Source organism: Nicotiana tomentosiformis, chromosome 8 (genome assembly GCF_000390325.3).
Source record: "Nicotiana tomentosiformis chromosome 8, ASM39032v3, whole genome shotgun sequence".
NCBI lineage: Eukaryota > Viridiplantae > Streptophyta > Magnoliopsida > Solanales > Solanaceae > Nicotiana > Nicotiana tomentosiformis.
In genome coordinates, this window is record NC_090819.1 from 111931849 (window position 1) to 111957495 (window position 25647).

At 37.3% G+C, this 25647-nt stretch overlaps 1 pseudogene; it reads right to left on the minus strand.

The window, feature by feature from the left end:
* Positions 1-16936, minus strand: part of LOC138897997 (phosphatidylglycerophosphate phosphatase PTPMT2-like) — a 75978-nt pseudogene extending 59042 nt beyond the window's left edge.
* Between the last annotated feature and the right edge of the window lie 8711 nt (positions 16937-25647).

The window sequence follows — 25647 nt, forward strand, 5'->3', positions numbered from 1 at the left end:
AAGATAGGAAGCTAATTCCCTCGTCATATCTCATTTTTCATATGAGTGACCCACGGGTTCAAGGCAACAAGGAGGAAATGAAAGAACCAGTTACTAGGGGAAGTGTCCCTGTTCCTATTAATGTCACCACACTACTAGATCATGTGGTGAGAAAACCTAAGAAATGAAATAGGGTTGTTGGTACCAATAAACCGGAATGTTTGATATGAAATAATAGCCACTCAGGTTTATGTTGGATGATTCTTGAAATATGTTATGGTTGTGGAAAGAGGGGGCAAAAGAAGAACAAATTCCCTAGGTTGGATACACCCATCCCGATCTGCCCGATATGCGGGAATAAACATTTGGCGTCATGTTGTGAGTATGCTCAGAAGCGTGTTTGGGGTGGTAGATTTGGGCAATTCCAAAGATCCATGCAACGAGCTGTTGTAGAGATTGTTACTCCCGCCATGAAAGCATGGAGAAAGACTAAGGGGAATGCTTATGATGTATGCAAAAGGGTAAATATTAGGTAAGTGGGGCGAGTCAGTTTAGCGGACCCCATCCTCGTTGTGTGATGTGTATGAGATGTTATTCGGGGGTATGTCACTATGGCACTAATGTATGTTTTGGATGTGGAATAGAGGGGCCTCAATTAAGGTACTGCCCTGTCAATCTAAAGTCATCAAGTAAGTCACTCCTTAGTACATCCTTATAAACACCGCATTATTTTCCTTGTTGTATATGTAAATCCATATTGAATAGGCCTATATAAATATGGTCTTAACCAAAACGTTGAATCACAAAACATTGCATGTACTTAATTTCTGAATGAGACACATTATTCGTGAAGCCACTCTATCACAAATTCTCTTATTTACAACCTCCTGTGGACTTATGATCTATAATTATGTCCTTGAAATTGAGTTATAACTCTAGGATTAATACTTCCCACTTGCTTCCCTAAATTCTCAACAAGGGACTATACCTGATGAATTTCTTACAGAACGTTTTGATTCAAATAGATAGTATCTGCTCACTTGTGCTAATGCATGCACAATCATAAAGTTTATCTATGTGGTATCAAATCCAATGTAAAGCAACCTAGTGTTGAGTTCCTTCTTGAGTCACTCTTTCTCTCTCCGGTGTATATGGCTCCTATGGTTGGAATAGTCACTTTACTCCTTTGTGAAAATTATCATGAATCCTTTTTCACTGTCTAGTAACATGAGAGCATATCTCAGCACCAATCATATGTGTACCTGTCAATTGTAAGGGCTCACTTGTCCGCATAAAGTTTCTGGGAAATTTGAGATTTTCTTAAATTCATCACAGGAAGATCTATATGTTCACCCATATTAGTATGACTTTCATGTCCACCTAGATCATGCCTCAGTGACTAACTCACTTTGTTCCTAATATTGTAGTTGCCCATGATGTGGCCTGATATTGCAGCTTGAGAGTTATTATGGTAGAAACATGTCTAGCTCATAGCAAAGTGTTCATTCTCTCTAATCAATACATGATTTCACCCCAATATTAGGATGTCCTAGCTATGTGGTTTCACTCGTGAAGGGTTGAAATTAGATACTTTCAGAGTTTGGGACATATCATGAGCATATTGATTTAAAGGACAAATTTGTTGTATCTCTAGTCCTATCATATAGGATTAACTATCAGAAAAGGTTAAGCTGTCAGAATGATAATAATCTCACAAGTGCTCAACATGTTTTTCATCCACATGGGCTTGTGACATGGATTCCTTGTGTTAGTTAATGTTAAGAGCGAAAAGGAATTTCATGCATTTTGAAACCCATATCATATTCGCGGTTCCAAAGTATTCTCATTTCAAGTTAAACTGGTTTTCCCTACACTCTAGGAGACGACTGGTGTCACATACTTGGCTATTTCTCTTTGAGGCCTACTATTGCCAAACAAGGCACATATGGAATGAACCAATTGTTGCTGTCCTTTTCATTACTCATAGCCTTCCAAGAATAAATGACGCTAATGTCTTTATCCTTCCGATTATGCCCCCCATATGTCACATATCTAAAATGACTCACTTCTGTTACATCTCAGAATCATGAACATGGCCCCTACATTATCAATGCCTACTAGGCAACTTTATGCATCATTTGTCGAATCAATGATGTTATCACAATGATTAGGCATATCAGAAATATTGGTAGTAATCTTCATGTAACTTAGGATATAACCTCCTGAAATGCCCTGCTCAGCACATTGATGGATTCTTGAAACAATTCCAGCACAATCTCGGACCTCGTTGTTCCTATTTATAGTAACCTATGCGTGTTAAAGGTTCAAACATGTCAAAGAAGAATCATAATCCCGTGATCAAATATATTGGATAGGAAGTTTTATGGTCATATTCAAGATAGCACACCTTAGAGTAATTGTTGGACGTCGCCAAAAGTTTAGTTTGGGTGTTCGGCATAGGGATTTAGAGTTGAAGAAAGTGAATGGGTTATTTCCAAGATTTTTTCTATGAATATATTGGGTGAATTGTTAAGGAATATAAAGTATGTGTAGTCACATTAGGCCTTACGAAATCTTGAACGGAATAGGCTATACTATGACTATGATTTTTCCCTATTATTGTCCTCCGTGTACCCGGTGTTTCATGTGTCTATGTCTAAGGAGGTAGTTGTAAATCCTCTGTCTATCATTCCGGTGAAAGCTAGTGAAGATCAAGTTAATGGATAATTGGATTATGAGGGGTATCTATTTGCCATCCTTGTTAGATAAGTCCGGAAGTTGAGATTGCCTCCGTCATGTATTATGGCAAAGTCTTTGAATCGAAGAGGCCAACTCGAAGGCCGAAATTATTGTGAAAAGAAAATATTTTTGCTTGATTGTATAGAAATTGGTTTTGATTTGAAAGGTACTTTCTAGGTGTTATGATTTAAAATTTGCAGTTCATGTCCAAATATCATTTTGATAATGTAGTGTAAGTAATGCTGAGATTAGTGTTATTGATATATATATTGTGAAACTTTGTCGAGTTGGGGATGTGTTGTTAGGAGTGGTTTTGGTGATTCTCTGGCAGGTGGATAGGCCCAGTTACAGGAAAAACTCGGCCAAAATTTTTGGAAATTTATGGAGTTAGTAGAATTGGGAACTATTGCTGTGTGGATGAGGATTTAAGTCACACTGGGTATCTATGGAGTATTTTAACCCTCATTCGAGGACGAATGATCTTAAGCGGAGGAGAATGCAAGGCCCCGTTAAAATTTTCTAATGATTTAATATTTTAATGTTCGACAACGGTATTCGGGAATAATGTATTCGAGTATCAAAGGAGACATATGGGGTGGAACCGCATTATTTTGACATCAAAAGTGTTTCAACGACATCATTTTTTCGAGTATAATTGGTATCATATTAAGACAATGAGTTCCAAATTCAGTGTTGATTGAAGCATTAGATCCGTATTGAAATTACAGAGCCATAGCAAAAAGAATCATCGAATTCGGACATTCTATGAGAGAGTTATGCCCATTTTTGGGCAAGATAGAAACGATTTCCCATCGCCACCGCCCAGGTAGCGCGGGGCGCTATCCTTGGTGCTGGGATTTATTTCAGGTACTAGAACCAGTGCCACAGGCAGCGCCCTCACGCTAACTGTGGCGCCAAAAACGCTATATACTCATTCTGGGGTTCATTTTACCCCATTTTTCTTGGCCGAACTTTGGGGTTTTCCTCCACTCTCTCAAGACCTCCAACTTCCCCCATCTTCAAGGTGAGTAATCCCCACTAATTTGGTGTTTCATTCCATCAATTCCACCCTAAAACTAACTCAATCCTCTATAAGATACATATATCTTCCAGAAATATTTTCAAGAACTCAAAGGAGGGTTTTGCAAGATTTCTTCCAAAAGGTAATCCTACACCCTTAGACTTACATGTATGGATATATTATGGGAATATGAGTATGAATTAAGTATTTGAACTTATGGTATGGTGATTGGAAGCCATAAGTTCCTATTTTAAATACATAACCATTGTAGAGATTGAAAGGTGATTATTTGATGAAATTTTGTTGGTTAGGTGTGGATGGATGGTCATGTATGTGATGTTGGAAGTTATGAATTATTTAAGAATGATGATGGGATAAATTTTTGGTAAATGGTAGTAGTTGGATGAACTAATTCTATGGTTAAGAGATATAAAGATGCATGCCTACTAGGTGTTTGATAAAATGCCTAAATGGCCTAAACTATGGAAGTTGCTATTAATATTGGTTCCATTGAATGTTGTTATTATAGATTGAAGTTGCTTAATGTAGTGGATCGTTGTAGTATCATTAAGGGATGAATTTGAGATATGTTGGCTAAACTTTCTCTTTTAGAAATGAATTCCATCATGTTCACGTATGTCTCAAGTATGGTTGGCTCAAGTTCCTTATTCTCATGTTTCGAGTTGTTCCCTATAAATTCGATTGTCCGGAATAAACAAGGTGTCGAGAATTATGTATTCAAAATGTGTTCCAAATGTTCCTATCACATTATGTTATCCATTGAGAATGTGTTCAAGAATGATATGTATATTAAAATGATATGTCTTTGAGTAGTGTTTCAAATAAAGGTTATGATGCCAAATGTGCGATAAAATTTCAATGTGCTTAAGACTCTTAATTGCTCATATGTGTACCTAATGTCATAATTGGAAATGTCTTATTGTTGATAATTTATAAAGATGGTTGGAAGTGAAATAAGTGAATTGGGAGTATAAAGTGCGGCCAACGGGCCAAGAGTGAAAGTTATACTTGTGGCCAATGGTGCCATGGAAATAAGATGATGTGAGAAAGATTATGAAATGAGATTTGATTCAACTTTTCCAAAATCGACTTCAAAAATATGTGGTTGTTTTAACTAATTCTATGCTTTGTAAGTATTTCCAATGTGTTTTGTGCTCTTATATATTCATGAGTTGAAATGGTGTATTGCCCTTTTTGGGAAAAAGTATTTCAAGAATAAATGGTGTGTTACTTATTTATGATTTGAACTTGTGCTTCGAATGCCCATCACTTTACTCCATTTCTTGGTAGGAAATCCATTGTGTTTAAAGTCTTCATTACTAATAAACCTAAAGTTGTGATTTCCGGAATATTCTATGTATTGATATTTATGATGATGATCCATGAAAGTGTTGAATATGAAATATGGCCATTGTGCCATGAATGAAAAATCATATGTATGGCCAAGAGAGCCAATGAAATAATGACGTTGAAAGTTGTTGAAAGTACTAATGAAGCTATATACGGTATGAAAGGTCATGAGGTAAATGAAATATGTATTTATGTTTTCTTTGTATGCAAATAAAAAAAATGCTTTCCCCCTTATTGGGGATGATATTGATATCATAAAGTTATTCCCCTTATTTGGGATGAGATTGATGATAGAAAAGGATGATGTCTCAAATAAGACAGCCTAGCCGATCGGGTCTTGATCGGACACCATATCGCACACATGGTGGTGATTGTGCTGGAAATTGTAATTGATTGTGATTTTGGTTGATGTCTTCAAATAAGACAGCCTAACCGATCGGGTCATGATCAGACTCCATGCTAGATTCACGGTGGTATATTTTCACAAAGATTGTGATTGTGGTTGATGTCTCAAATAAGATGGCCTAGACGATCGGGTCATGATCGGACTCCGTGTTAAAAGTACGGTGGTATTGGTATTGATAGTGATTGTGTTTGATGTCTCTAATGTGATAGCCTAGACGATCGGGTCGTGATCGGACTCCATGCTAAATGTACGGTGGTATTGCTATTGTGAATATTGGTACTATAAATGGTGGTATTGTTATTGTGAATATTAGTATTGTAAAATGTGGTGTTGTGAACATATATCGATGCTAAATATCTCTCAACCAAAAATAATATTATCATCATATTTTGATTATCACTTCACAATGTTATCTTCATATTTTGGAAATTATTATGTTTTAAATTGGCATTTGAATATCATTGATTATTGATTGTTGTTTCCACGATTTTTCCTTTCTTAAATTGACATTCTATTTTGAAAAAGGACAATTAGCTTTACATACTAGTACTATTCCATATGTACTAACGTCCCTTTTGCCTGGGGCGCTGCATCTTCAATGGATGCAGGTGATTCAGCAGCGGGTAGCTTTGGTCCTCGTTAGCAGTTACTCCCTATTCAGCAGGTTTTGGTGAGCCCTACTCTATTCCGGATCCGATGTCACCTGATGTTACACTTTGTGTCTTGAGGTGTAGCCGGGGCCTTGTTTCCAGCACTTCCATACTACTCTTCTGTTGTACTTAGAGGCTCCATAGACAGGTTGTGGGTGGTGTTTGATGTGGAGAATTGAACTAGAAATGTTGGTAATTGGCAAACATATTTTTTAATATATCTATAAACTTGTAATATTTACCCAAAATCCCGCTATAGGCGTCGTGATGGAACTTAGTCTCTAAGACTAGGTAAGCCGATTACAATTACATTTCGAGCCATTTGTTTTACATATAATGTAATACAAGTGTCGAAATTAGAAATGGAAACAAATATAACAACCTCCCAAGACTGATAATACTGAGTCACGAATGATCCTAAGTGGGGGGAAATATAACACCCCGGAAAAATTTCGAAGTACTTCAGCACTATCAAGAAAGTTGATGTGTGCGTAGGCACGAGTTGCTATAGCCAGTTGAGACTAATACTGTGTGTTGGTGTGAAAATCAGGCCTTGTGAAAATGTTTGGAATGTAAGAAATTGGTTTTAAAGTTTATAAGTATGGATGAAAGAAGTAATCTTCAACTGAGATGGCGTTGTCGGATCAATGGTAAATTTGCGGTGATGTAGAATTACCCGCAAATTATGTGTGTAAGAATCCACTCAGTAATTTAATATCCTCAGAATAATTCTTGGCACGTTCGAGGACGAACATATATTTAAGAGGGGAGAATGTAACGACCCGACTTGTCGTTTTAAGAATTTACGCCCCGTACAATGACTTAAGGTCCCGAACAACTTCGTAATAGGTATTATGACTTGCGTGTATGGTTGAGTTTGGTTTTCGGACGATTTGGGATCAAATTAGGAGAACAATTCTTATTTAAGAAGCTTAAAAGAAAAGAGTTGACCAGAGAGTCGACTTTTGAGCAAACGACTCCGGAATAGAATTTTTATGAATCCAATATCTCCGTATGGTGATTTTGGACTTAGGAGTGTGTCCGGATATTTATTTGGAAGTCTGTAGTTGATTTTGGCTTGAAATGGCAAAATTTGGAAATGGCGAAAGTTGGAAGCTTTGGAAGTTTGATCGGGAGTCGACTTTATTGATATCGGGGTCAGAATCCAGTTATGGAAATTTTGATAGGTCTGTTATGTCATTTATGACTTGTGTGTAAAATGTTTGGTCAATCGGACTTGATTTGCTATGTTTCGGCATCAAACCTAGAATATTTCGACATCGATTCTCCAAGAATACGTGGTATCATATTAATAAAATGAGCTCCAAATTCAATTTTGATTAAAGCATTAGATCCGTATTGCAATTTTGGAGCCATAGCAAAAAGAATCGTCGAATTCGGACATCATATGAGAGAGTTATGCCCATTTCCGTGTCGAAAACGATTTTCTATCGCCGTTAGCGCCCAGGGTAGCGTGGGGCGCTAGCCCTGGCGCTGGGATGTTTAAAGGTTCTGGGAACAACGCCACAGGCTGCGCCCCACGCCACCTGTGGCGCCTGAACAGTAAAAACCCCATAAAACGGGGAGTTTTGCCATTTTTATTCATTTTTGAGTTTGGGGAGCTCGGTTTAAGCGATGTTTGGGCAATTTTCACGGAAAAACATTGGGGTAAGTGTTCCTTATCCTATATTGATTATATTTGATTTCATACTCATTTAAATCATGAATCTGTGAATTTATGGAAGAAAAATCAGTTTTTTTATAAAGTCTTCCAAAAATATAAAATGAAGATTTGAAGGTCAATCCGATGTCGGAATTTGATAATTTTTGTATAGTTGGACTCGTGGTTGAATGGGCGTTGATATTTTATAACTTTTGTCGAGTTCCGATACGTGGGCCCCACTGTTGATTTTTGAGTTAATTTCAGATTTATATTGTGAAATTTAGCAAATTCATATGGAATTAATTCCTATGATTCGTGTTGAGTATATTGAATTGTTTGTGACTTGATTTGAAACTTTCGGACACGAATTCGAGAGGCAAAGGTTTATTGGAATGTTGAAGTTGGTTGCGAAACGAGGTAAGTATCTTGCCTAACCTTGAGTGGGGGAATTACCCCTTAGGCATTGAGTCTTATGTGAAAATTGTGTAATTGAAAACTATGTACATGAGGTGATGAGTACGTACTTGGTTTATATGTTCAAATTATATCGGTTGAAATTCGTAGACGCCCTTATGTATTAAATTAGAAAATTGTTGGAACTTAGTAAATCCTTGATTTGTCATGCCTCATTCCTTATTTGTCGAATTTGTATTTTATATGATAATTTAGTGTTATTGTCACTTGGATTTTTATGTGAATTCCATGTGTTGTTGATTTGATATTTCTTGGAAATAATCACATTATTGTTTTTTCATCGGCAAATAATTAATTAAATAAGTTTAAATTGAGGCGTTTATATATTTATCAAAAAGCTGGATTAAAGAAGGTGTTGTCCTGTGATGAGATATTTTCCCATCCTTGTGGTTATTTTTGAGATTTTATATACATTGTGTTGAGCCGTGGACTATCTGTTGTGAAATTAATTGACTTTATTATACCCTTGGAATGGTTGTGGCCTATGGGCAATTTGTAAATTCGAGTTGATGATGTTGTTTTATTGTGATACTATTTTGTGTGAATTGTTGTGTGATTTGGGTTACTGTTATGCAGCGTACAAGGGTGACATTCCATTGTTGACATTATGCGGGCATAAAACTATTGTTATGTGTGTTGGAATATTGTCTGGGCGGAGTGATAAGGGAGGCTATTAAACAGAGCGATAAAGGAGGCTATTATAGGAGCGATAAGGGTGGCTATAGGAGCGATAAGGGTGGCTATTGATATTGTCAGGGCGGAGGGATACAGGAGGCTATTATAGGAGTGATAAGGGTGGTTATAGGAGAGATAAGGGTGCCTATTGGAAGGGATGATATGTGACGATGTGGAATTATTGTGTTGGTAATTTTTATGTGATGATTTGGGGTTATTGCGTTGGAAACTTTCATGTGATGTTGTGATTTTCCTTGTGTTTATTTTATATCTTGTGCAACTTCTCTTGTTGTTTTGGTAAACTTGATAATAGTCTGATCTATGTTGAGATTGTGAGCCTGTGGCTATTTCCGGGCGGATTATGTTATTGGCATGTGAACTGTCCATGCAGATGTGATATGAAATATGGGCATGAGGTGCCAGGTAAATATAATGATTATGTTATTGGCACGTGAACTGTCCGTGCAAATGTGAAATGAAATATGGGCACGAGGTGCTGGGAAAATATGATGATTATATTATTGGCACGTGAGTTGTCCGTGCGGTTATGATAGAAATATGGGCATGAGGTGCCATGGAAATATGAAAGTGGGCTGAGACCCGTGTTACGACAATATGAAAGTGGGCCGAGACTCGTGTCTTATGATTATGAAATGAGGTGTCACAAAGTGACTTTTATTTGAAAGATATTTACTTGAAAGAATTTTATATTCGAAAGATATTTATTTGAAAGAAATATATTCAAAAAGTATTCATTCGAAATAATTATATGTGAAAGATTTATATATGAAGGACTTGTTTAATTGGTTGTACTTGTGTTCCTTATTCGTTTGAGCAATAATTATGGTATTCTTGTTGCCTTGTTGTTTATATCACTAGTTGATTTTTGTTGCTATCACTACTAGTTGTTTTCCAGTACTATTATATAATGCTATTTTGCACAGGTTATTTGACTAGTGAGTGTCTTGACTGAACCTCGTCACTACTCTATCGAGGTTAGTTTTGATACTTACTGGGTACCGACTGTGGTGTACTCATACTACACTTCTGTACATTTTTATGCAGAGCCAGGTATTGGAGATACCGGACTCGGGAAGAGTTAGTGTGTTGATCGCAAGGATTCAAGGTAGAGCTGCTTGGTCGTCGTAGTCTCTTGAAGTCTTATCATTTTATTGTACTGTTAACTATTAACCAAACAGTATAGAGTATTCAGTTAGAGTTTGTGACTCGGTATTACCAGTCTTGGGATGTTGTTATATTTGTTTCCGTTTCTGATTTTGACACTTGTATTACATTATATGTAAAAAAACAAAAATGGCTCGAAATGTAATTGTAATCGGCTTACCTAGTCTTAGAGACTAAGTGCCATCACGACACCTATGGTGGAATTTTGGTTCGTGACAAGAGTCCTAAACAATCAAATTCCCATAAATAAGACCGAGCACGTACTCGTCACACCACGTACACGGCCTTCACATGACACAATTAACACAAATGACTCAATCTTAAGGGGTAGTCCCTCCCCCCCCACAAAGTTAGATAAGATACTTACCTCAAAGAAGCTAGACTGATACTTTAAAATTACCTCCTCGTGTGAAACAAATCTCCGGACGGCTCAAATCTAGCCAAAACAACTTAATATCATAAATAAAAACCATAGGAAAAAATCCGGATAATAAAGTTTTGATCTTTAATTAATACTAAAAAGTTAACTCAAAGAGTCAACCCCGGGCTCGTGCCTCAGAACCCGACCAAAATTACAAAAATCCGAACACCCATTCGATAACTGCCACGACCCAAATTAACCCTCCGTAAGGTGTCATGACGGCACCTAATCTTTACGACTAGGTAAGCCTAATATTACGAAAAATGTAAAGAAAACACAACATTTTAAAGATAAATAGCATATTGTGAATAACCAAAAGTAGTACCACTCGACATATACAAAATAATTTCCCAAGACCCGAAATATCACTAAGTCACAAGCTGCTATAATCTATGTAGCTCTATACAATAGTTTGAAGATAATAAAAAAAGTCTCTAGGCGAGGGAGTAGAAGGGGACTCCGAGGATCTACGGACGCAAGCAAAAGCACCTTGAAGTCTCCTAGAATCAGCAGCACGTACTAACCCCGAGGCTGATAGCTCGTACCTGAATCTGCACACGAAAACATGTGCAGGAAAGGATATGAGTACACCACAATGGTACCCAGTAAGTGCCAAGCCTAATCTCGATCGAGTAGTGACGAGGTCAGATCAAGGCCCTATCGGAGTAAATATAATAAATTAAACAGTAAAAGATATAAGTAAAATTTACGGTAACAAGTTAAAGCAATTCTCGAAAATTTAACAGTTAAGGGAGCCCTCAGCTCAGAACAAGGTAAACACAATGAGGAATCTCCCGGGATACCGTCCCGAAGTTCCGAATAATTATACAGTACAGAGGGATCTCCCGGAATATGTCCGTAATCCCAGAAGTAAAGATGCAGTGCTGGGGGATCTCCCGGAATACGTCCATAGTCCCAAAATAAATATGCAAGGCAACTTTCGGAAATCCATTCCTAACTCGATATCAAAAATTCCACTATCGGCCGAAATCGCCGAAAATCTAACTTTCACCAATTCAAGCCTAAATCTACTACAGACCTCCAAAACACATTCCGGACGCGCTCCTAAACTCAAAATCACTCAACGGAGCTAACGGAGTCAACGAAATTCTATTTCGTATCCGTCTTCACACAGTTCGACTACGGTCCAATTTCTAAGGCTTAAACTCACAACTAGGGACTAAGTGTCCCAAAACTCCCCGAATTCCATAACCAATCACTCCGGAAAATCCCAAAAGCAGAAAAAAATGTGGGAAAACATATATTAGGGGATCGTGGCTCTAATTATCAAAACGACCGGCCGGGTCGTTACAATAACGAGTCCAACCATACAAGAATTACTCAAATTCGACCTCAAATCGCTTTTCAAATCCGCAAAATTTAGTCTAAGAAGTTTTCACAATTTTCCCCCAAATTTCCAACTCAAATCACTAATTAAATGATGAAAGTAACAATGGATTCATGTAATATAGCCAAAATCGAGTTAGAATCACTTACCCGGATGATTTTCTTGAAAACCCCACGAAACATCGCCACAAACCGAGCTCTCTAGGTCCAAAAATAAAAATGAGATGAAACCCTCATTTATATGGTATCACATCTGATCTCCCAAAGTGATGACCGCACATTTTTTGTGAGGTCCGCACTTCCAAGTTCCGCGGCCGCGATCCAAATTGTGCGGCCGCACTCTTCCAAACTTCAGTAAATTGACCATAACTTTATGTACAAATGTCCAAATGATGAATGATTTTATTTTCTGAAAACTAGACTCAAAGGGCTACAACTTTTAGTTTTGGATCATCTCCAAATTCTTTATAGATTAAATAATATAAGATTTTGAAGTCAGACTATCAAACCTGCAGGTTTCCCCTGCTGCGGTCCGCACCTTTCTCCACTGCGGCGGCATATGGGCTTTGACTCAACACTCCAAAAATGTGCCCTCCGCACTTCAATTGCTCCAGAACATCATGAAAGTGCCAAAATGCCCAAACTTGTTCAAAACTCACCTGGGACCCCACCCCAGCATACCAACAAGTCCTAAAATATAATACAAACTTACTCGAAGACTCAAATCATATCAAACAACGTCGAAACTACGAATCGCACCTCGAATCAAACTTATGAACTTTCAAATCCTCCAACTTCCAAAACTTGTGCCGAACATATCAAATCAACCCGGAATGACGTCGAATTTTGCATGCAAGTCCCAAATGACATAACAGATCTAATACAATTCTCGAAATCACAATCCGAGCCCGATATCAACAAAGTCAACTCCCGGTCACTTGACCTTTCAAAACTTCAACTTTTCAATTTTCGCCAAAATACATCAAATTATCCTATAGACCTCCAAATCCAAATCCGGATGCACGCCTAAGTCCAAAATCACCATAAAAAGTTATTGGAATCATCAAAATATCATTTTAGAGTTGTCTATACAAAAGCCAAATTCCGGTCAACTCTTACCGCTTAAGCTTCTAAAACAAGAATCCTTCTTCCAAATTGATCCCGAATTATCCAAAATCCGAACTTGACCACACACGCAAGTCATAACACATAATACGATTCTTCTCGAAACCTTAAGCCGCCAAACGGGACACAAATTCTTAAAATGATAGGTCGGGTCGTTACAACTTACTATGGCATTGTACACGGTGGCCAGGTCCATGATGTGGAATGTTGTCTCTAGAGTTACGCCGCCGGCCAAAACAGGGAGTGTAACTTTCTTGGATGTTCATTCAACTGCATTATTAAAACCAGTTAGTGTGATGCAGTGCGACACTATCTTATACTCGAGCCTCATTTGGGTAAGGACTCGGGGATGGATAATACATGCACCGCTTCCATCGTCTACCATGATGCGTTTGACATCAGTATCTAAGATGCGTTTGACATCAATATCTAAAATTAGGGAAAGTCAAACCGTCAGCATCTGACTCGTCGAAGATGATACTCTCTTTGAATCTGTCATACCGTTCGCGGGTGATCGATCTCTTGAGTTTGTGAGTGGTGGTAAACTTCACGCCATTGAAAGAGGCATTGTCACCGTCACCGATGATCCTATTGATGGTACTAGCTGGTGATGGTGGCTTTAGCGGGCCATGATGTTCACGTCTTTTGGCAAAGTTGGTCCTCCCCTTGTCGCTTAACAGTTCATTGAGGTGCCCTTGCCGTAACATATTTATGTCTTCCTGTATGAGGGCAGTGCAATCTTCTATTTTGTGGTGTTCGGGTTTGATCTCATCTTTGGCGGCAACTTCAGTTTCTCAAGGGCATATACTATTTCTGTAGGCGATACACAAAAATTGTGAGCAGATAATAAAAGAGGCATACCAACTTCACCTTGGTCTGGACGGGCCTTCTTCATAGCGGTTGGAGGGTGCAACGGCCGCCCAACATATGGTTGGTGCTGTTATCCGGTAGGTCATGGAATCGGGTGCTCTTTTCTGCTACTGTCTCTTCGTTATTTTCTGGATTCGACTTGTGCCGAGGTTAGCCGGTGAGTTGGTCCTTTGAGATCGTCCTCGTCTGCTCGGACCTCGGCACAGTAAGCATTGTGAATTTCATCCCAAGTGGTTGGAGGATACTTCATCAATTGACTCAACAGTTTTCTAGTTGCTCTTGAACCCTCTCGATTCAACCTGTTCTAATAAGTTGCGACCTCCATCTCTTCGGATACGTTTGGCAGAGTCATCCTTACTCTGTTGAACCGAGCGAGGAAGTCCCTTAGTCCCTCTCCTAGGGATTTCTTAATAGCAAATATGTCGTTTACTCTCGCCACAGCCTTCTTGGCTACGGTATGGGCGGTTACGAACTTATCAGCCATTTCTTCGAAAGTTTCTATGGAGTGTGATGGTAGTTGCGATCACCATATTAATGTCCCTCATGTGAGGGTCTTGCTAAACTTCTTTAGAAAAATAGAGGACACTTGTTCATTAGCGAGATCGTTGCCTTTCACGGCGAGGACGTAGTAGGTCCCATGATCTTCAGGATCGGTCGTGTCGTCGTATATGCTGAGGTAGGACGTCATTTTGAAGGTCTTTGGTATGGCATGTGGGGCTGAATCATCGCTTTATCCCTTTTAGGCAGCAACTTGGGAGCGCCCGGTATCTTGTCAACCCGTTCTTGGTGTTATTTTATCTGATCTCGGAGCACCTTATTTCATTCTCCCTTTCTTCCATCATTTTTAGAATGGCAGCGAGGGCATTTTTACCTGCACTATCAATGACATTGTGACTTATACCTGTCATTGGTGGGAAGGGTTGGTTGCACTGCTCGTCTGTTTGTTGTATCATGCAAGCCCTTGCGGTTTTTGCAGCCACACCTGGGGTGGGTTTGTTGAGGAAGCTTGCTAGCTTGTCGGTTAGCCATGCCTCGAGGAGTTTCTTCACAGCTGGGGGCGTCCCTTCCTCTGTAGACGTGGAGGCCCCTTTACCGCTGGGTTTTGTTATGCTGCAGTGTAGGGGAAGTGATCTCTCTCGCCTAGAGGATGCGCTGGGGGTCGTGTCCTCACCTACCGTTTCATAACTTTCATTGATGAAATTTAAGAGGTTGGTTGGGAAGCCACCTTTTATTCCCGTCTGTTCCTCTTGGTTACTTGCCATGTAGGGTTTTGTAAATACAAAGAAAGGAGATCTTGAGATTTTTGTGACGTTAGTGACCTACGTTACTTGTAGATCTAGAGAAAATTAAAATTTTAACTAAGAATTCCCCACAGACAACGCCAAAGTGTTTGACCAAAAAGTATAGATCTTTGTTCAAATAATTAAATTAGTATGAATAAGGATTAATCTTAGCTAACAATAATATCCCTAAATGGAGTTCTTAAAGAAGCAACAAATATTACATAGATCTGGTCGGACAATGGCAATAGCATACAATAAATATTCTAGAAATCGAAAGTAATAATGTAGCATTCAATGATAATGAACATCAATAAATGACATTTAAGTAAATAGAAGGAATGGTCCACCCAAGAAAGGATGGAATAAGTGGATGTTCTTTCTGACAATGATGAATGATAGACAATCCCTTGAATATTTGAGTTATTCTCGGATAAATATAGACAAGAATCTCAGTGAAAAGATGATATTTGTATCTTAGCAAGTGAGATCCGATTCTTAAGTCAAAGTGTGTTATTTACAAATGAATATCACATGTCCCCTATCATTCTCTCTTTTTCTATTTATAGGGAACATGTTCCTAAGAAACCCTAATAGTACAAGTGCAGAGAATATCTACTAGAATATTCTCTTTAATATCCTATCTTGAAAACTAGCCGTTACAACTCTGTCAACGGTACTCGACCTCGGCCTCAACCCTTGTTGACACCTCGATTACGACTCTCGTTGACTCTTCGACCACAAATTTCGCTGCTCCTTGAGCCATTTCGACAAACGACGACTTGTGAACTTTCCCTTAATACTATCTTGGATTGAATATTTTAAAAACGGATTCTGACCCATATAGATGGTACCAAAGTTTCATAAGGCTCATTCAGCGTAAATACTCCACCAACTCCAAGCTGCTTTAATCGAGGAACAACATATGGAAATGGAACCTCTCCCAGCAGAAGAAACTGATGAATCAAAAACCAAAATCACGAAGGAACTACACTCTTGTACAACAAAGCAGAAAGTGTTGGAATTGCCAAAGTTTATAAAAAGTCAACCAACAAAAATAAGAATAATTTTTACCAAGGGTTACAAAGCACACCTGATCAATTTGATCCCACCATCTGAACTCAGATTGAATTTTGTTCCTGAAAACGTTTTAAATAAGGTCGGGTAAAATAGGATCCGAGCACCCGCTCTAACTAGTGCTCTCTTGGTATCCGACCCGCCAATCAGCTGTTTCTCAGAGTTACTACACTTTTCCACCGACAATTCATCCGCCTCCATTATTTTCATTTCCAACAACTTACTATTCTCAATTCAACTTGATTTATTATTTGCAGCTGCATAAAATCCTAAACTTCGGATGAAAACCAAACAGAGGAGGTTTAAGATTAATCTCGAAATGATTGAAGATCAGATCATTCCACGGCATACTAAGCGATGACTATTAGGAGGGAATGAGAGTGGATTCGAATCAATAAAGGATGAACGGTTGCGCATAGTCAAACATGTGGAGAAAGGTAAATATTAGTCTTGGGATTAGCGTTATTTACAGAATAGCCAAGTAAATATTCGGACTGGGAATATATGATTTTGATCTTGTCCTGGGAGCAGCTGGTGATTAGATTTAAAAGGATTGAAAAAAAAAAGATTCATATAGGCAAATGTGTATTAACCAATTGAGATGAATCAAGGTTTCAGTCAGGTTACCAATCTTATTGAGTCATGTTTATAGCTATTAATTTAAATTATTTATGGTTGCTAATTGATCATTTTGTATATATTACTAACATGCTCCAATCCCACCGTATATAGACAAAATTATATCAGATATCACTTGGGCCTACAACCTATCGGAAAATGACCCATATTTGAACCCTAACCTGGTCTGGCCCAGGTTGTACATATTTTGAAATTTTCTTTACACCCATTAGCCCATAGTAAATTAGTAACGATAATTTAGTTTTTTGTTTTTAATTTTATTTGGCTTTCTCTCTCTCTTCTTCTCACATCTTCTACATATGCTTCAAGGGGTCGTCCGCCATTACTGCTTCTCCCTCTGTGTCACATGGTTGCAATGTAAGAAAATTGAAGAGTAGAAGTGTACCATTGAAGGCCATTCAAAGCTTCGCTTCGAAAATAAGATTTTTTGAGTTTATTAGTTTTTTGGATTGGGTGTTGTTCCAATTGATTACAAATATCAAAATGATTTCAAAATTTAAATTTGAAGTGATTTGAGCAAGGTTTGAGTTAAATTTCAAAAAAGACGCAAGCAAGAAGACGAAATCAGTTTTTTGTATAATTATGTATAATCTTGTATAATAGTGTATATGAGTGTATAAACACATCTTATATACTTTTATACACCTTTATACAAGCGTCTATAGACGAACTTTTTCCATGATTTTCAGTTGCAATTCTTGTTCAAAACCAATCCAAATCTCTATTAAATGACTTCAAATTTTATATACAACCTCCTTATACTATTTCTAACAAGTTCAAATAATACTCACTCCAAGTTTCTCACAAAATCAAATTCAAAATTTAAACCCACATATTTAAGCTTGTTCATCAATGGTGGATCGGTCCAAATCTTGATTAAATGACTTCAAATTTTGTATACAACCTCATTATACTATTTTTAATAAGTTTGAACAATATCCACTCCAAATTTTTAAAAAAAAAAACATACTCAAAATTTAAACCCAATTATTTAAGCGTATTCAACAATGATGGATTATCTTAAAAATCTAATTTTCACCACCCAAATGGATTTGGTTTGTTGAACTAATATTTGAGTCACAGTTACTGATTCGAAAATTAAATTAAAAGTTTGAGCAATCTTTTTGAAAAATTAAATAGTAATTTTGAGAATCTATTGGAGTTGGATGTTGAATCTTAGCCTATCATTTTTGGGCTAGTTGGTTGTAAATTAAAATTTGGGCTATAAAATTAAAAAGTAGGGAGCCTAGTTATTTTTATGTGAAATTTTTCCCAGTAAATATCACTCTAACCTAAACACCGCAGTGTTAATCCGGTTTATATTACTAATTGATCGGTATGTATATATTACTACTCACCTATTTAAGATATATCAATGCCTCTCCGAGATACGAATTTAAAAAAAATCTCTCTTTAATTCTACTCTAGCCTAAACACAATCTTTCCAAGCATAATTAACAGTAGGTAAATTGGTAGCGAAACAATTCATAAATTAAGCACAAATTTAAAGAAACAACCGCAAATTAAACGACAATTCATATAATGTGATAATAATCAATAAACGTCAATATTGATGTTCAACCACAACCCAAAACTAAAGAACATAGCCATTCATAACGTTCATCTCAAACAATAGTTAAAATCCATAAAGGAACATGAAAGAAAGAAAAAAGTGAACTCGTCGTCGGATTCCATTATCTTCTGCTCCTCGTGTGTTTCTTCCCCATAAAGTTGCATAATCCCATCCAAAAGATGTTTCCTAGCTATTGGTTGGGTAGGAAGCCGTCCAATGCAATCCAAATTCAAACAGAAAAATCGTGAAGCTCGTCTATGCGAGCGATGGTGGACGTCTGCCATTCAGTTCATTTTCTAGAGCACGTGACGGTCATCGCTTTCCCCATAATTCACTGTTTTGCACAACTTCTAGAGTACCCCTTGGCAGGTGAGGCAGGGACGCAATGCGATCTCCTGGAGACGTCTGTCCTTCAGCTTTTGTTCTTTGTGGTTTTTTCAGCTCCAACTTGCACCAATTTCTTTTACTTTCATCCAAATCACTCCTATACATTAACAACCACGTATTTAGCTAAAAATACTTCCAGAACAATGCAATCTACCTCAAAATATACACAAGATATGAGGCGTAATTATACTTAAAACATGTATTTTTAACCGAATATCACTATAAAACAATTTATTATGTCGAAGAAGAGGCAAACCTGAAAATAAAGAAGATAAAGAACGCCAAATTTTAACGTGGAAAATCCTTTGAATCGAAGGTAAAAACCGCGGGATCACAAAGATCCAAAAAATTCCACTATAACAATAATAGGGTTACAAAAGTTCTCCTAATTGGCTACATAACAAGTGCCAAACACGGAGCAATAATAGCAACAAGAGCAATAACAAATCAATTGAAAAAAGAGGAGAAGCCACAAAAATGGAGCTGCTATTCGGGGCTAAATTTGATGCTATGAGCCTTAAATCCGATCTCCACTATTCAAATCAAATACTAAGATGTCAAACACTCAGTCAAAATTGCAGCCCTATCCAACGGTTAACGAATCGAAAAATGTGATTTGAAGTTGGATGGTCGGAACAACAATCTGTAACAAAACAAAGACTTTTTCTTCTCTCTTCTCTCTTGATGAAAACTCTCTCAAAAACCACTCTTATGTGATAAAGTCCTTCAAAGACTTATACCAATGAGCATAGAACAATTCTCCAAGGTTGTCCTATTTATTGATAATGAGTGGTACTTTCTCTTAAAGCCAAAACCAACTCTAAATAGGAATAAGAACAGAATCCAATTTCGAATAAAAATAAAAACCAAAAGAGAATAGGATTAGACCATTGGATCTTTGGCTGGATAACATGGGATGGGCCCAACAAACTCCCCCTCCAGCCAAAGGGGCAAATATGTCTTCAAGTATAGGAACTATTGACAGGCTTCATGCCTGCCAATTTTATGCAAAACGCATGCTTATCTGCAACCACCGCTTTTGTCAACATATCTTAAGGATTTTCATTACTGTGGATCTTCTCAACCTCAAATAATTTCTCTTCCACGACCATTCTTATCCAATGCTACTTTTTATTTGTATATTTTGTCTTAGAATGAAAAGTAGAGTGTTTGGTGAGACAGATAGCACTCTGATTATCACAAAATAAGAAGTACCTTAGTTGCTCAAAGCCAATATCATTAATAAACTCCTTCATCCATAATAGTTCTTTGGCTTCTTTTGTGACAGCAATATATTCGGCTTTTGTGGTGGATAGAGCTATGCACTTCTGTAGTTTAGATTGCCAAGAAACATCCCCTCCTACAAAAGTGATCAAATAACTCGAACTGGATCTTGTATCAAGATTGCCTCCTAAATTAGAGTTTGTGTAACAAACAAGTTCAGGCTTGCCACTGCCAAAGCACAGCTTCAAATCTGCAGTACCTTTCAGATACCTTAATATCCATTTTACCGCATCCTAATATTCCTTTCCAGGATTAGAAAAGAATCGACTAACAATACCAATGGTATGTGCAATATCTGGTCTAGTGCAAACCATAGCATACATCAAGTTACCAAATAATTAGAGTGTTTTCTATTTGAGCATACATCAAGCTCAAATAATTCCTCTTCCACGGCCATTCTTATCCAATGCTACTTTCTATTTGTATATTTTGTCTTAAAATGAAAAGTAGAGTGCTTGGTAAGATAGATAGCACTCTGATTATCACAAAATAAGAAGTACCTTAGTTGCTCAAAGCCAAGATCATTAATAAACTCCTTCATCCATAATAGTTCTTTGGCTTCTTTTGTGACAGCAATATATTCGGCTTTTGTGGTGGATAGAGCTATGCACTTCTGTAGTTTAGATTGCTAAGAAACAACCCCTCCTACAAAAGTGATCAAATAACTCAAAGTGGATCTTGAATTATCAAGATTGCCTCCTAAATTAGAGTCTGTGTAACAAACAAGTTCAGGCTTGCCACTGCCAAAACACAACTTCAAATCTATAGTACCTTTCAGATACCTTAATATCTATTTTACCGCATCTTAATGTTCCTTTCCAGGATTAGAAAAGAATCGACTAACAATACCAATGATATGTGCAGTATCTGGTCTAGTGCAAACCATAGAATACATCAAGCTACCAAATAATTAGAGTGCTTTCTATTTGAGCATACATCAAGCTCAAATAATTTCTCTTCCACGGCCATTCTTATCCAATGCTACTTTTTATTTGTATATTTTTTCTTAAAATAAAAAGTAGAGTGCTTGGAAAGACAGATAGTACTCTGATTATCACAAAAAAAGAAGTACCTTAGTTGCTCAAAGCCAAGATCATTAATAAACTCCTTCATCCATAATAGTTCTTTGGTTCCTTTTGTGACAGCAATATATTTGGCTTTTGTGGTGGATAGAGCTATGCACTTCTATAGTTTAGATTACCAAGAAACAGCCCCTCCTACAAAAGTGATCAAATAACTCGAAGTGGATCTTGAATTATCAAGATTGCCTCCTAAATTAGAGTCTGTGTAACAAACAAGTTCAGGCTTGGCACTGCCAAAGCACAACTTCAAATCTGCAGTACCTTTCAGATACCTTAATATTTATTTTACCGCATCCTAATAGTCCTTTCCAGGATTAGAAAAGAATCGACTAATAATACCAATGGTATGTGCAATATCTGGTCTAGTGCAAACCATAGCATACATCAAGCTACCAACGGCAGAAGAGTAAGGAATACAAGACATCTCCTTTTTCTCTTCATCAGTACATGTACTCTAACTAATACTCAGTTTAAAGTGTTTAGCAAGAGGAGTACTAACCACTTTTACATCTATCATATTGAACATCTTGAGTACCTTCTCAATGTATTGCTTTTGGGGCAAAAATAACTCATTTCTATCTCTGTGTTGGTAGATTTGAATGTCCAAGATTTTCTTTGCTGACCCAAGTCCTTCATGGCAAACGATTTGATCAACTGCTTGTTAAGGACTGCAATTCTAGATTTATTCTTGCCAATAATAAGCATATCATCTATATAAAGCAATAAGATAATAAAATCATCAGAAAACTTCTGGAAGAATACAAAGTGGTATGAAGACGTTTTCTTGTACCCTTGTTTTTCTATGACAGATTCAAACTTCAAATACCATTGCCTTGGAGTTTGTTTCAATCCATATAGGCTCTTTTTAAATTTACAGACATAGTTTTCGTTTTCCTTAATTACAGAACCCTTAGGTTGCTTCATATAAATATCCTCATCTAAATCAACATGAAGAAAAGCAGTCTTGACATCCGTCTGTTCAACCTCTAAATCTAGACTCGCGGCTAAGCCTAGAACCACACGAATAGAAGACATCTTCACAACAGGGGAGAAAATTTCATCAAAGTCAACTCTCTTTTTCTGGCCAAAACCTTTAACAGCTAACCTCGCTTTGTACCTAGGCGCAGAGGTATGTTGATCTTGCTTTACTTTGAATATCCATTTGTTTGATAAAGCTATGTTACCTTTCGACAATTTCACTAACTCATATTTGTCATTCTCATGGAGTGACTTCATATCATCTTCCATAGCTTCTATCCACTGATTTTTGTGAGTATCTTGCATGGTTTCATCATAATTCTCAGGTTCTCCCATGTTAGTCAAAAGTACATACTCACTAGGAGGATAGCTCATGGATATTTGATTCTCCCTTGTAGATCTTCTAAGAGAGGTTTCAGAAGCATTCGAAGTAGTTACCTGAGCATGAATTGGTTGTTGATCAAACACAACTTCATCAACTAGAGCATCCATAACATCTACACCATGGTGATCATTTTGATCTTGATCACTATCTTCAATATTGTCTTGGGTTCTTTCATGTGCAATAGGTGCCTTAGCAATAGAAACTAGATCAATATCAACTAAGCTCTCATTATTATGAGAATCTATCTTCTCAACTTTGTCAATATCTTCAATAGTCTGGTATTCAAAGAATATTGCATCATAATTTCTAATAAGTTTATTGTCAACTGGATCATAAAAATGATACCCAAACTCATCTTGACCATAACCGATAAAGATGCATTGCTTAGTTTTGACATCCAATTTCGATTCTCATCTTTAGGAACATGCACACAAGCTTTACGCCCAAAAACTCTCAGGTGATCATAAAAAATATCTTTGGAAAACCAAAATCTGTTTAGGACATCACTATCCAAAGCAACAACAAGAGATAAACTAATAACATAAGCAACAGTATTAAGTTCTTCCACCTAAAATGTATTTGAAAGTTTATCCTATTAAAGCAAGCATCTAACTCTCTCTACTAGAGTTCTATTCATCTTATCTGCCAAACCATTTAATTGAGGCATCTTGGGCAGAGTTTTCTGATGACGAATTCCTTGTTCCATGCAATAGTTAACAAAGGGACCACAATATTCACCATCATTGTCACTTCGAATACATTTTAATTTCTTCCCTGTCGATCTCTCAACTAAGGCCTAAAATTCTTTAAACACGCCAAATGCTTGATCTTTAGATTGTAAAGGATACACCCAGAGCTTACGAGAATGATCACCAATGAAGATCACAAAGTAAAGTGCACCACCTTTTAACTTTACTTTAAAGGGACCACACAAATCAGAGTGTACTAGCTCCAATAATTCGGGCTTTCTTGAAGGAGGATGGCTATGAAAGGAGACTCGTTTCTATTTTCCAGCTAAACAATGGATATACTTTTTCAGTTTGCTTGTTTCACTCCAAAAGGCAAACTTTTCTTAGCCAAACACGTAATCCTCCTCTCACTCATATGACTCACTCTTCTGTGCCACAATTCTGATAAAGTATCACTTTCCACTAGATTTATGGAGTCCTTAAGAATAGAGCCACGTGTCACATATAATTGAGAAGACTTGACTCCTCGAGCCACTACTAATGAACCCTTGGTGATCTTTTATTGGCCATTAAAAAGGGCATTATGGTAACCTTCATCGTCTAATCTTCCTGCGGAGATCAAATTGAAAGGCAAATCTGGAGCATGCTCGACATTTTGAAGAACTAACGTTGAACCATTATTAGTTTTCAAACAAACTGTGCCAATACCAAACACCTTAACTTCATTGGCATTACCCATCTTTAACACTCCAGAATCAACAGGAGCATAAGATGAGAAAAAAGTCTTTTCTTGGTGTGACATGTGAAGTAGCTCGAGAATCTACTATCCAGCTCGTCTCATGGGATACCAAATTGATGACGTTTTCATCATAAGCAAAAAGAAGGCCATTTCAAACAATAGCAACAACATTGTTCTCGTTATTTTTAACTTTCTTCCCTTCTTAATGTCTTGCTTCAACTTGTGGTAGAATCTTTTGATATGCCCTTTCTTGCCACAGGGGTTGCACGTAATATTATAGTATTTGGACCTTGACTTTCTTCTACTTTTACATATGCTCCTCGAACCTCTTGTAATATCTTTCCCCCGGTCTTCTGTAATCAAAACATCTGCTTGTGAGGAAGAACCCTGAGATGTTCCCCTTACTTCCTCCTTTAACACACCACTCTTAGCATATTCCATGGTCACCTTACCACCAAGAGCTGAATTTGTCAAAGAAATACGAAGAGTTTTCCAAGAATCAGGTAGAGTATTAAGAAGCCAAAGTCCATGTATCTCATCGTCAAAAGTAACTCCCATTCCAGGCAGATGATCAAGGACGCCCTGAAAATTATTTATGTGATCAAGTATAGGGTTGCCCTCCTTGTATTTAAAGGTCATCAATTGCTTTAGCAGGAACAACTTGTTGTTTCCAGTCTTTGAAGCATAAAGAGTCTCTAACTTTTTCCATAATGACCTCGCATGTGTATCATTCACAATATTGTTGCGAATATTATCTTCAACCCATTGTCGTATATATCCACCTACTTGCTGGTGGTCGAAATCCCAATCTTCATCCGATATACTCTCGGGTTTATGAGCTGCAAAGATGGGTAGATGTATCTTCTTCACGAACAACAAGTCTTTCATTTTACTTCTTCAAACATTATAATTACTTCCACTTAAATATACCATCTTTCTCATATTCACCTCTATTCCGTAAAACCCGCTTGTTAGGTTCGAAAAGATCAAGTGTCATGCGAAAGTTAATAAAGCAAACCTTCAACGACGATAAATCAGAAAACATAAGAGAAATATACCAAAAGATCACACAAATATTTAACATGGTTCGGTAAATTGATCTATGTCTACAGGTGGAGATGAGCAATCCACTATATAAAAAAGAGTACAAAATATTGAGAGAACAATCTCACGAAGAGGCAAACACAAGTGACACACTAACATTTGTCCCGTAAAGTTCTTCCCCTAAACAAGACTCTCAAATCCCTTATGGCTGCAATGTGGATGATACTGAATGGGAAAGGAATGATCCTAGATTTATAGAAGTCCAAACCTTTTCCTACAAGAAAAGGGACTAGCCAAATATGGAAGATTTTTAATTTTCTTTTATAAGAAGAAAAACTCAATTATGATAAATATGTTGCCCTTTCAATTTGAGTTTTCCTTCTTGTAAAAGAAAATGATAAATTTCTCATATTTGGCTAGTCCCTTTTCTTGTAGGAAAATATTCGGACTTCTATAAATTGAGGATCCTTCCTTCTCATTCAGTAGCATCCACAATGGAGCCATAAGGGGTTTGAGAGTCTTGTTTAGGAGGGAGAAATTTACAGGACAAGTGTTAATGTGTCA